The following is a 13,352-nucleotide window of genomic DNA, read 5'->3' as shown; positions in this document are numbered from 1 at the left end:
CTTTTTAGTTCTATAAACTAATTCCCTCTTCTGCAGTTTCCTGTCACATGCAACCAAGAGACTTACTTCATATACTTGGTTTCCAGTCTTACTTTTATGAATGGCTAATAGGAAAGTTTTTACTCCATTAATTTTGCTATCAATTTTGGACAACTCTTACTTGTCCCCTATAAGATGAAACAATTGGACAAGTTTTCCCTAGGGAACCTTTTCATTTTTTTCTACAGAGGTCATATTTCATCTGCTTAATTTGAATTTTGATGGTATGACATAGTAGACCCTTTCCTAGATATAAATAGAAAAATAGACTTTTTGTTGTTTTTTTTTTTCTTTTTGGTAATGGCATCAGCTTGGTTTCTGGAGCAATCACAGTTCTTATGTATCATTTCCTTCTACTAACAAAAGACGTAACCTAGAATTTTGGACACTTTCACCCTTTATCAGGTTTACTTTTTTATTCTGGTAAGAGACCTTTATCTCTAATGCTGTATTATGAAAGGTCTCAAACATACCAAAAAGTTGGACGAGTAATACAGTGGACACCCATATGGTTATTTTCTAGATTCAAAAACTGTTAACATTTTGCTATAGTTATCTGTTTATATAAATGTATAGGTGTCCCTGTATCCAACAGGGTCCAGTAAGAACAGAAACTGTACCCATTTTTAAATAGTATCCACAGTGAAGAATCACTGACCTGCTACTAGATAACTGGAAAGGCAAAAGGGGATACTGAGGTGTCACAGAGATAATAAATGCACAAAACAGCTAACATCAATAGGGCTAGTTAAACAAGAAAAGAGGCTGACATTATTAAAACACAAGCTTGAATGAGGGATCCCTTGGAAATGAGACTCGGGTGTCTGGGGAAGAGGCCCTGACTGGTATTAATGTCTTAGGAGCTCAAAAGTCTTAAGAATGTGTGCCAGCCAGCTGGTGCTGCTCTCTCTAAGCATGTATAATGAGGCTGGCTCCAGAAAACACTGAAAACCTAAACCAACTGCTGCTCCTAAACTAACTCTCACTGCCAGGGTGAAGAATCACTGCACAGATGATGTCATCAGCAGTAGGAAGCAAAAGAGGAAGGAGCAAGTCCCTGGTCCTTCCTCTAGATTTCTACCATGTCTCTTGTTTACCCCTTATTTACGGGGCCTAACAGAAAGCTGGGTGATAAAGAAGTGTACTTTGTGAGATCCCAGCCCCAGCATGACAAAGCAAGTGACAGGAAGTAGAGAGGTTGTCTACTATTAGAGATTGTCTATTGTCTTTGAAGCTGAAAGACAATAACTTAGTAACCAGCACAGCCCATCTTTTTGGCTGCTCATCCTTCTATCCATAATTGAATCTCTATACAATGAACATAGCTTTGTGGCTCTCGTAAGATGTAACTGCTGCTGCTGCTGCTAAGTCACTTCAGTCGTGTCCGACTCTGTGTGACCCCATAGATGTCAGCCCACAAGGCTCCCCTGTCCCTGGGGTTCTCCAGGCAAGAACACTGGAGTCGGTTGCCATTTCCTTCTCCAATGCAGGAAAGTGAAAAGTGAGAGTTAAGTCGCTCAGTTGTGTCCGACTCTTAGCGACCCCATGCACTGCAGCCCACCATCCTCTGTACAAATAAAGATGCTTTACCTTCTCCCCAGAATGAGGAAACAGAAGTCTTAACTCCTCACATTTAGTAACAGTGCCGTTGAATTATTCTGTTGCCTAAAAACTAGCCCCAACAACCAACTTTTTTGTGTGGGCTTGAGTGGGCAAAAAAGAAGTCTCCAGGTATAAATCATCTATCTCACTGTTACAATAAACAATAAAAAAAAAAACCACCCTAAAACTCCTCAGATACATGGTTACAAAACAACACTATTCATCAGGATATGCCATGCCTTGACCAGACCAATTTCAGGCCCACTGGCATTAACCCCAACAGCACAAGCCAAATAAGGTCAGTAGAGTTTCAACTCCCAATTCAGTAGAAACACTGTTGGGTCCCTTGGTGAAAACATTTCCTCCTTTGGGAACCAAGGGAGTCACAGTCACAGCAATGGGAAGCAAAAATTCTGTGAATTATTAGGTGCTCACCCCCTGATTCCCAGACTAATGTATTTTGGCTTGGTGGATAAAAGTATATTCATTGGTGACCAATACAAAGCATAATTGGGGCTTCCCTGGTGGCTCAGAGGTTAAAGCGTCTGCCTGGAACGCATAGACCCGGGTTCGATCCCTGGGTAGGGAAGATCCCCTGGAGAAGGAAATGGCAACCCACTCCAGTACTCTTGCCTGGAGAATCCCATGAAGGGAGGAGCCTGGTAGGCTACAGTCCATGGGGTCGCAAAGAGTTGGACACAATTGAGCGACTTCACTTCACAAAGCATAATTGCATCCTATAAGAACCTTAGCTTTTAGATTAGTTTTTCCCAGTTGTAAGTAACAGTATTAAGTAGATCATTCTGTCATTCTAACAGACTAGGTGCTTCTGAGCGATCAAGTACATGACACGACCAATAAATTCCATAGGTGTCAATCTGTTGCTACACTCTGTTATGAATGTCTGTGTCCACTCCCAAATTCATATGGTGAAGTCATAACCCCCAATGCATAATATTTGAAGATGTGGCCTTTGGGAGGTAAGTTGGGTTTAGATGAAGTCATGAGTGTGGAAGCCTGGCCCAATGGGATTAATGCCTTTATGAAAGTCTTGGCTCTGTATCTCTGGTGCACAAAAGTCATGTGGGCACACAGAAAGGTGGCAGCCTCCTACAAGCCAAGAAAGGAGGTCAGAATGAAACCTATCTTGCCACACCTTGATCTCAGATTTGTTGGCCTCCATAACTGAAGAGTCTCTGTTGGTTAAGCCAGTCAGTCTATGGTATTTTCTTATGGCAGCCCAAGCAGATTAACACACACTCCTTTGCTGCTGCTTGATAAGGTTCAGTGTGGTGCAGGATACAACAACACAATAAGGCTGGCAGAGGCACTGAAGACAAAGCTACATCCAGATGGTGTGTCTTTTTCCAGTGAGACTAAGCAGCTGCCTCTTCCATGATAGAAGGAATCTAATGTAATAAGTCTATCACCAGGTGCCCATGTTTGGGGCTAAGTATTGGTCTCTGCAATTGGCAGCTCAGGCACTCAGTGGGACAGGGAGGAGGGAGATCCATGTTGTTGAGCCTCCATTCTTGGCCAGTGTGGCCATTGCTGTACGTGGCCCATGGGGATTAGGATGATTGGAGAAAGGCTGACTAATCACTGCAAAGTACATCATCTTGTCCTCTTGATTACTGAGAGCTTCCTCTTCATTAATGTAGGTTCAGCAAGGCCAATAGGAAGTCCTCGAGCCAAAGGCAGCTGTCACAGGAATAGGCCTGCTGTTGATGAAAGTGAAAGAGGAGGGTGAAAAAGCTGGCTTAAAACTCAATATTCAGAAAACTAAGATCATGGCATCCAGTCCCATCACTTCATAGCAAATAGATGGGGAAACAATGGAAACAGTGAGAGACTTTATTTTTGGGGGGCTCCAAAATCACTGCAGATGGTTACTGCAGCCATGAAATTAAAAGACACTTGCTCCTTGGAATAAAAGCTATGACCAACCTACACAGCATATTAAAAAGCAGAGACATTACCAACAAAGGTCCATCTAGTCAAAGCTCTGGTTTTCCAGTAGTCATGTATGGATGTGAGAGTTGAACTACAAAGGAAGCTGAGCACAGAAGAATTGATGCTTTTGAACTGTGGTGTTGGAGAAGACTCTTGAGAGTCCCTTGGACTGCAAGAAGATCCAGCCAGTCCATCCAAAAGGAAATCAACCCTGAATATTCATTGGAAGGACTGATGCTGAAGCTGAAACTGCAACCTGATGCAAAGAACTACCTCATTGGAAAAGACCCTGATTCTGGGAAAGATTGAAGGCGGGAGGAGAAGGGGACAACAGAGGATGAGATGGTTGGATGGCATCACCAACTCAATGGACATGAGTTTGAGTAAGCTCCAGGAGCTGGTGATGGACAGGGAAGCCTGGCGTGCTGCAGTCCATAGGGTCACAAAGAGTCAGACATGACTGAGCAATTGAACTGAACTGAGTATCCCTGCCTCTCTCAGTCACTTGCTGGGAACAGCTCATGGGAAGTGTGAACCAGCCCAGGTACAGTGGTATGCATTAGAGGGCAGCAGCTAGGGCTTTGGTTAATTGTGTTCCCCGTAGTTGTATGTCTTCAGAGTGTATTCTCAGGTTTGCACAGTCCTTTGGTGAACATTCTCCCAGAGCACAATAACCTTCAACTCTGTCCACTGAGAGGTCCTTCCATATATCTCACCCCCAGACCCTTTGTCACTTGTCTTCTATGTCTTTTCTTTCCAAGACCCTCACCATCCATCATACCACGAGTGAGACTTCCCTGGTGGTCCAGTGGCTAAAACTCCATGCTTCCAATGCAGGGGTGAAAAAAAGGAAAGAAAGTGAAGTCGCTCAGTCTTGTCTGACTCTTTGCAATCCCATGGACTGTAGCCTGCAAGGCTCCTCTGTCCACAGGATTTTCCAGGCAAGAACACTGGAATGGGTAGTGATTTCCTTCTCCAGGGGATCTTCCTGACCCAGGGATTGAACCCAAGTCTCCCACATTGCAGGCAGACTCTTTACCATCTGAGCCACCAGGGAAGCCCTATGCAGGGGACCTGGGTTCAATTCCTGGTCAGGGGACTAGATGCCACATGCCAAAACTAAAGATTCTGTGTGCTGCAACTAAGACCCGGTGCAGCCAAATAAATAAATTTTTTTTTTAAAAAATGAGTAACTGACCTTGAATACTAGAGTTTAGATCCATACTTCTGGATCATGCTCAATTTAGACAGCATAGACAATCAAATGTACTGCTCAAAATTCTGCTCCCTGAGAAGATTCCCTTCAGTAGAATCTTTCATAGACATACCTGATTGGAATTGTACTGCTACAGAAGTTTTTTCAGCAACCAGCTGATTCTAGCATATTGGGCAGAATAAACTGTAAACCAGACCTAAATTACTTCCTCCTAGTCAACTAGTCCTAAGGAACTCCCCACACGGCCAGGAGTTACAGACTGAGAGGAAAGGAAGGCTTTCAGGAAGAGTAATTGTCACAGGAGCTGAGTTACCTCTTCAAGCAACTTGCTTATGCCTTCCCAACCTGCCTGATCTCTACCCCTTGTATACCATTTCCAGCTCACAGGAGATGACTGCTGTGCACGCTCCAATTTATGACTTGCTAGATCATACAGCACCCAATCCCATGGTCAGGTGTTCACTTCTGACAGGGCCTAGTAGCAAACCAAGATCTATTTCTCAAAAGGAGAATAGCAATCTTCAAAAGAGGGTGTGAAAAAAAGAGAAGGTGTGGACTTGCTCCAAAATCCTCAGGGTCTATGCTTCCATTCCCCTACTGGCATTTGCCAAAGAACCCACACAGAAGCCTTACTTGCCACATTCGGGTGCCGCTGGATCTGCTGGGTCTCGGGTGGTGGAGTAGCAAGCACTACAGCATGGGCTTGTTGCAGAACGTTTTGGCACTCAGGTCTCCACTCAACCTGGCCATGTTGTGGGTCAGAATAACACCTAAATGTGCTGTATGTTGCCTCTAAAAGCCAAAAAGGCCCATCAAGCATTGTGCCTCTGTTGTAGTGGCAAGAGAGGTCCCTTGTAAGGACTAGTGCAGTACAGACAGCAGTGTTGTGTTACAATCATCAGCTTGTTAAGCAACTCGATCTTAATTATTGCACCGCCAAAAGGAAACGATAATTATGTGACAGGACAGAGGTGCTAACATCACTACAATGGCAATCATAATTTATAAATGTGTCAGATCAACATGTTGTAAGCCTTAAACTGATAATGTTATTTTTTAAAGATTTTTTTAAAATGTAGAACATTTTTAAAGTCTTTATTGAATTTGTTAATATTGTTTCTGTTTTATGTTTTGGTTTTTGGCCTAGAGACATATTGAATCTTAGCTCCCCCACCAGGGATTGATTGCCTCGGAAGGCAAAGTCTTAACCACTGAACTGCCAGGGAAGTCCCAATTTACAATGTTATGTAAAAATATATTTCAACTAAAAAAAGACAATTTTTTGCTTTTTGTTTACTTATTTATTTATTTTGTTTACTTATTTATTTATTTTATTTTTTTAAGATAATTTTTTAAAAAAGGAATAGACTTTTGCAACATACTCCAGACCATTAGCACATTAGAAACTTCACCAATGTGGATGAGTCCCCGAATTTTTATGAGGTTTATCTTCCACTCTCTGACTCATATGCATTTTACTAAGGCATCTAAAGTAGTTTCTTCTGCGTTCTTATCAGATCCTTCTGTAAGTCATCAGTGAGGGGGACAAATTTGATGATCTGTGAAATGGCAAAATCATCAAAATCTCTGCAGATTAGATTATTGCAGACATTAAGTTGATGTTGAGTGAACTCCAGGGGATGGTGATGGACGGGGAGGCCTGGCGTGCTGCTATTCATGGGGTTGCAAAGAGTCGGACACGACTGAGCGACTGAACTGAACTGAACTGAACTGAAGTCAATGTTGAAAGCAGAGACATTACTTTGCCAACAAAGGTCCGTCTAGTCAAGGCTATGGTTTTTCCAGTGGTCATGTATGGATGTGAGAGTTGGACTGTGAAGAAAGCTGAGCGCCAAAGAATTGATGCTTTTGAACTGTGGTGTTGGAGAAGACTCCTGAGAGTCCCTTGGACTGCAAGGAGATCCAACCAGTCCATTCTAAAGGAGATCAGCCCTGGGTGTTCTTTGGAAAAAATGATGCTAAAGCTGAAGCTCCAGTACTTTGGCCACCTCATACGAAGAGCTGACTCATTGGAAAAGACTCTGATGCTGGGAGGGATTGGGGGCAGGAGGAAAAGGGGACGACAGAGGATGAGATGGCTGGATGGCATCACCGACTCGATGGACGTGAGTCTGAGTGAACTCTGGGAGGGATTTGGTGATGGACAGGGAGGCCTGGTGTGCTGCGATTCATGGGGTCACAAAGAGTTGAACACGACTGAGCGACTGAACTGAACTGAAGTCGATGTAGCCCTAGGGCACAACTGTGAAGGTGATCTCTTGGTTCTGCAAGGTGAAAACAACTTCCTTGTGGTATTCACTGAAATTGATTTCAGTTCAGTCACTCAGTCGTGTCCGACTCTCTGCGACCCCATGAACTGAAGTGCGCCAGGCTTCCCTGTCCATCACTGACTCCCAGAGCTTGCTCAAACTCGTGTCCATTGAGTCGGTGATGCCATCCAACCATCTCATCTTCTGTTGCCCCCTTCTCCTCCTGCCTTCAATCTTTCCCAGCATCAGGGTCTTTTCAAATGAGTCAGTTCTCTGCATTAGGTGACCAAAGTATTGGAGTTTCAGCTTCAGCATCAGTCCTTCCAATGAACACCCAGGACTGATCTCTTTAGGATTGACTGGTTGGATTTCCTTGCAGTCCAAAGGACTCTCAAGAGTATTCTCCAACACCACCGTTCGAAAGGATCCATTCTTTGGTGTTCAGCTTTCTTTATAGTCCAACTCTCACATCCATACATGACTACTGGAAAAACTATAGCTATGACTAGATGGACTTTTGTTGGTAAAGTAATGTCTCTGCTTTTTAATATGCTGTGTAGGTTGGTCATAGCTTTTCTTCCAAGGATCAAGCATCTTTTAATTTCATGGCTGCAGTCACCATCTGCAGTGATTTGGGGAGCCCCCAAAAATAAAGTCTCTCACTCTTTCCATTGTTTCCCCATCTATTTGCTATGAAGTGATGGGACCGGATGCCATGATCTTAGTTTTCTGAATGTTGAGTTTTAAGCCTACTTTTTCACTCTCCTCTTTCACTTTCATCAAGAGGCTCTTTAGTTCTTCTTTGCTTTCTGCCATAAGGGTGGTGTCATCTGCATATCTGAGGTTATTGATATTTCTCCTAGCAATCTTGATTCCAGCTTGTGCTTCATCCAGCCCAGCATTTCGCATGATGTACTCTGCATATAAGTTAAATAAGCAGGGTGATAACATACAGTCTTGATGTACTCCTTTCCCGATTTGGAACCAGTCTGTTGTTCCATGTCCAGTTCTAACTGTTGCCTTTTGACCTGCATACGGATTTCTCAGGAGGCAGGTAAGGTGGTCTCGTATTCCCATCTCTTTAACAATTTTCCATAGTGTGTTGTGATCCACACAGTAAAGGCTTTGGTATAGTCAATAAAGCAGAAGTAGATGTTTTTCTGGAACTCTCTTGCTTTTTCGATGATCCAGCGGATGTTGGCAATTTGATCTCTGGTTCCTCTGCCTTTTCTAAATCCAGCTTGAACATCTGGAAGTTCATGGTTCACATACTGTTGAAGCTTGGCTTGGAGAATTTTAAGCATTATTTTGCTAGCGTGTGAGATGAGTGCAATTGTGCGGTAGTTTGAGCATTCTTTGGCATTGCCTTTCTTTGGGATTGGAGTAAAAACTGACCTTTTCCAATCCTGTGGCCACTGCTGAGTTTTCCAAATTTGCTGGCATATTGAGTGCAGCACTTTCACAGCATCATCTTTCAGGATTTGAAATAGCTTAACTGGAATTCCATCACCTCCACTAGCTTTGTTCATAATGATGCTCCCTAAGGCCCACTTGACTTTGCATTCCAGGATGTCTGGCTCTAGGTGAGTGATCACACCATCGTGGTTATCTGGGTCATGAAGATCTTTTTTATATAGTTCTGTGTATTCTTGCCACCTCTTCTTGATATCCTCTGCTTCAGAATGGTATCCCCTACCATTCTGTCCTTTATTGTGCCCCTCTTTGCGTGAAATGTTCCCTTGGTATCTCTAATTTTCTTGAAGAGATCTCTAGTCTTTCCCATTCTGTTGTTTTCCTCTCTTTCTTTGCATTGATCACTGAGGAAGGCTTTCTTATCTTTCCTTGCTGTTCTTCAGAACTCTGTATTCAGATGGGTGTATCTTTCCTTTTCTCCTTTGCCTTTCGCTCCTCTTCTTTTCTCAGCTATTTGTAAGGCCTCCTCAGACAACCATTTTGCCTTCTTTCATTTCTTTTTCTTGGGGATCATCTTGATCACTGCCTCCTGTACAATGTCACAAACCTCTGTCCATATTCTTCAGGCACTCTGTCAAATCTAATCCCTTGAATCTGTTTGTCACTTCCACTGTATAATTGTAAGGGATTAGATTTAGGTCATACTTGAATGGTTAGTGGTTTTCCTTACTTTCTTCAGTTTAAGTCTGAATTTGGCCATAAGTAGTTCATGATCTGAGCCATAGTCAGCTCCCCATCTTGTTTTTGCTGACTGTATAGAGCTTCTCCATCTTTGACTGCAAAGAATATAAACAATCTGATTTCGGTATTGACCATCTGGTGATGTCCATGTATAGAGTCTTCTTTTGTGTTTTTGGAAGAGGGTGTTTGCTATGACCAGTGCATTCTCCTGGCAAAACTCTGTTAGCCTTTGCTCTGCTTCATTTTGTACTCCAAGGCCAAATTTGCCTGTTACTCCAAGTATCTCTTGACTTCCTACTTTTGCATTCCAGTCCCCTATAATGAAAAGGACATCTTTTGGGGGTGTTAGTTCTAGATGGTCCTGTAGGTCTTCATAGAACCATTCAGCTTCAGCTTTTTCAGCATTACTGGTCAGTGCATAAGTGCATAGACTTGGATTATTGTGATATTGAATGGTTTGCCTTGGAAACGAACAGAGATCGTTCTGTCATTTTGGGGACTGCATCCAAGTACTGTATTTCGGACTCTTTTGTTGCCTATGAGGGCTACTCCATTTCTTCTAAGGGATTCTTGCCCACAGTAGTAGATATAATGGTCATCTGAGTTAAGTTGGTATAGAGGGGCAAAAGCATTTGCCAGATCACTACTGGTATATGCCAAGGGTTATGCTGATTCTCTTTGGTAGAGTTACACATCTGAAACAGTTGCTGCAATTTGAGTCATCATCTGTGCAGTTTACAGTAATCCATAGTCATTGTCCAGATCCAACAACGTTATGCACAGGAAAAGCAGGTGAATTTAAATGGGGATGTGATACATATTAAGCCTATGCTGCTGCTGCTGCTGCTGCTGCTGAGTCATGTCAGTCGTGTCCAACTCTGTCCGACCCCATAGACGGCAGCCCACCAGGCTCCTCCGTCCATGGGATTTCCCAGGGAAGAGTACTGGAGTTGCCACTGCCTTCTCCAATTAAGCCTATGATAGTGACACTAATCTCTTCACTTTCCTCCAGAAATGTGGTAACTGATTTTGGTTTACTAATCTGGTAGGGAGGGGCTTCCCTGGTGGCTCAGCTGGTAAAGAATCCGCCTGCAATGCAGGAGACTCTTGTTCAGATCCCTGGGTCAGGAAGATATATTGTAGAAGGGCATGGCAACCCCCTCCAGTATTCTTGCCTGGAGAATCCCATGGACAGAGGAGCCTGGCGGGTTACAGTCCATGGGGCGGCAAAGAGTAGGACACAACTGAGAGACTAAACACACACACCCTGATGGGGAAGGGACTTTCTAGAGACTTCTACTTGGCCCTCTTTATCGTAATAGCCCTCACTCCATGGATCAGAGAGTGAATCAGGATTCTGCCAGGAATTGAGAACGTCTATTCCAATTACATATTCACAAACTAGAGATATAACCACTGGGTTCACAGACCTGCTAGGCTCTCTGTGATTTTAGCCTGGGCCAATACTCCTCTCATTACCTGACCACCACCAGTTCTCACTGCAACTGGACGACCATTGCAGTACTTTGGTCCCAGGAATTAGCCTTAATTCAGGGTGAGTGCCTATTATTTAATCCCTAAAAGATCTGAGGATTTCCTTTTTTCATAATACTAAGTCACCTATTAAAGACTACAGGTCTCTGAGGAAGTATTGAAGGAAGTCTCTAGTATATACTTGTGGCAGTGTTGTGGTGTTCTTTTTTTTTAAATTAAAAAAATTTTTTTCGGCTGTGCTGGGTCTTCATTGCTGCACGGGTGTTTCTTTAGTTGCTGAGGGTGGGGGCTATTTTTTGCAGTGTGAAGGCTTCTCACTGAAGTGGCTTCTCTTGTGGAGCACAGGCTCTAGGGTGCACAAGCTTAAATAGCTGCAGCTTCCAGGCTTAGTTGTTCTGCGGCATGGGGGATCTTCCCAGATCAGTGTCAAACCGGCATCCTGCATTGGCAGGCAGATTCTTTACCACTGAGCCACCAGGGAAGCCTTGTGGAGTTCTTAAGGGAACTCAACATGTCCTTCAAACCAGGGACTCTGGATCTGACAACTGACTTAGGTCTAGAAACTGGAGGAGAGATTCTGATTCTCTCCATAGTGACTTTAATCGGATTTCTGGGCATCAGACCTTGTGCTTTTTCTGTTATAAAGATCAAGCAGTGCTTTACTAGACTGTCTATCTATTCCATTCCTAGATGTGCCGTACCATTTCGCTGCTGTTTTAGTCAGGGTTCTCTAGAGAAACAGAATCAGTACTATTGATTGATTAATGATAGGAATTGTTTCACACAGTTATGGAGGCTGCCAAGTCCAAAGTCTACAGGGTGAGCCAGTAGACCATAGGGCCAGGAGAGCCAATGCTGCAGTTCCAGTCCAAGGACAGCCATTTACAGAATGATCTCTTGCTTGAGGGTAGTCTTTTTGTTCTGTTCAGGTTTCCAGCTGACTGGATGAGGTCCACCCACATTTTGAAGAACAGTCTGCTTTACTCAAAGCCCGCCTCATCCCAAATATTCATCTCATCCAAAAACACCCTCACAGAAACACACAGAATAATGTTGGACCAAATATCTGGGCACCTGGTGACCCAGCCAAGTCAACACATAAAATTAACCACCACAGCTACTATCAACAATCCCTGTGGGTCAAAACAGTCTGATTTCCATTTTGTCTCTGCTGTGCTCTAAGTGCATCCACCTTTTCCCTCATGATGGAACATTGCCACGTGGCCCTCGCTACTCCAGGATCCTGTCGACCCCACCAAAATCCATGAACTCATCTCAGTGGCAGCACCTTCTACCAGCCCACAGAGAACAGCCACCGCAGGGATTTCTGAGGATATCGGTGATCTCCTCACTTATGTATTGCTCAGTATCTCAGGGAAGGGGTGTCCTCTGGGCCCTCTTGAATCATATAGCACTGGGGGTAGTGGGTGAGGGAAGTTCAAAGGTCATACATACAAGTTTACCAACATTTCTGTCTCCCCAGATCACTGAATTCCTTTCTCTTCATTGTGCCAGGGAAGTTCTGGGATCTCAAACTCATTATATGTAGGTCACTGTTCAGTCCAAGTTCTCCAAGTAAGTGAATGCTTACACAAGCTAACATATTAAGTCCAGAATCCCTGATAAGTATACCCAATCAGTGCCTTTGGCCTGTTATATCCCGCCTTTTTTGGTCTAACGCTCCTAGAATCCCATTCCCACATCTATTCACCAGGTTTCTGCCTATATAAATTAGAAAAATCTTGTAGTTCTTTTGGATTATACATTCTTTCTCCAGGTTCAGACTTTGTACTTGTTGCCTTGGAATGTGCTGGATCTGACCCTAGTTATGGGTCTAGTGGCAGCGAAGAGCAGTAAGGTAGGGCTTAAAGAGTATAGGTGTCTCCTTCAGTCACCTGTCTCAGGTGAGGCTATTCCAGGGACTTCAAGCAAAGGAAGCCCAATCTCAGACACAGAAGGGGAAGGCTCAGAGTGACTTAGGGGTTAAGATTCTCAGTTTCATCTGAGTCCACCTGGACGTCCTCATTCCAAGTCCAGAGGACACTTCCCCAATCCTCATCCTGACTTTCACTGTGGGACATCAGCTGTGAACTCAATCTACATTAAATTCTGCAACCTTCACAATGAAATCCTGTGTCTGAGTTAGTAACTCTGATGGATCTGGGATACCTTTAGGGGCTGTCATAGACCCTCTCTAGTTCTCTGATTGGGACTTGAGCTGAGATGTTAAAGGGCTGAGTGTGTTTTCTTTCTGTAAGCACTCCAGAGCATTCAGAAGGAGGCATCTCACCCCACAGTCCTTGTAGTCACTGTTATTCCAGCAGCCACTTGGGTCCCCCAGTGTACCTGTCGAGTCTGGCTCAACAAGCCAGGGTTTCCTGAAAGCGCGATACGGCAAAAGAATAAGAAAGACACAAGAATTGAAAGCAAGGGTCAGGGGACCAACACCGCTCCGAGGTGAAGGTGCCCAAACTGATCAAGTCAGCTTTATTAGATGTTTTCAGGCAGGGGAGTACGTGCAAGGGAGAACGTGCTCTCAGAAGCATATGGAGCCATATGGCTGTTACACATAGGCTAGGAATGTGACATGAAGATTAAGAAAGATTTACTTTTAACTAACAATC

General features: G+C 43.8%; 1 protein-coding gene and 1 non-coding gene across 2 annotated transcripts in view; both read left to right on the top strand.

Annotated features, from left to right (window-relative positions):
* C1QTNF2 (C1q and TNF related 2) overlaps positions 1-13,352 on the top strand; it is a 61,972-nt gene that overhangs the window by 7,600 nt on the left and 41,020 nt on the right. The gene's annotated exons all lie outside the window — the stretch shown is intronic.
* Positions 2,160-2,230, top strand: TRNAS-GGA (transfer RNA serine (anticodon GGA)). The gene has a single exon. It is a non-coding gene; the product is annotated as a tRNA-Ser (tRNA).

This window comes from Bos mutus, chromosome 7 (genome assembly GCF_027580195.1).
Source record: "Bos mutus isolate GX-2022 chromosome 7, NWIPB_WYAK_1.1, whole genome shotgun sequence".
Classification (NCBI taxonomy): Eukaryota; Metazoa; Chordata; class Mammalia; order Artiodactyla; family Bovidae; genus Bos; species Bos mutus.
This window is presented reverse-complemented; position numbering and strand designations above follow the sequence as displayed.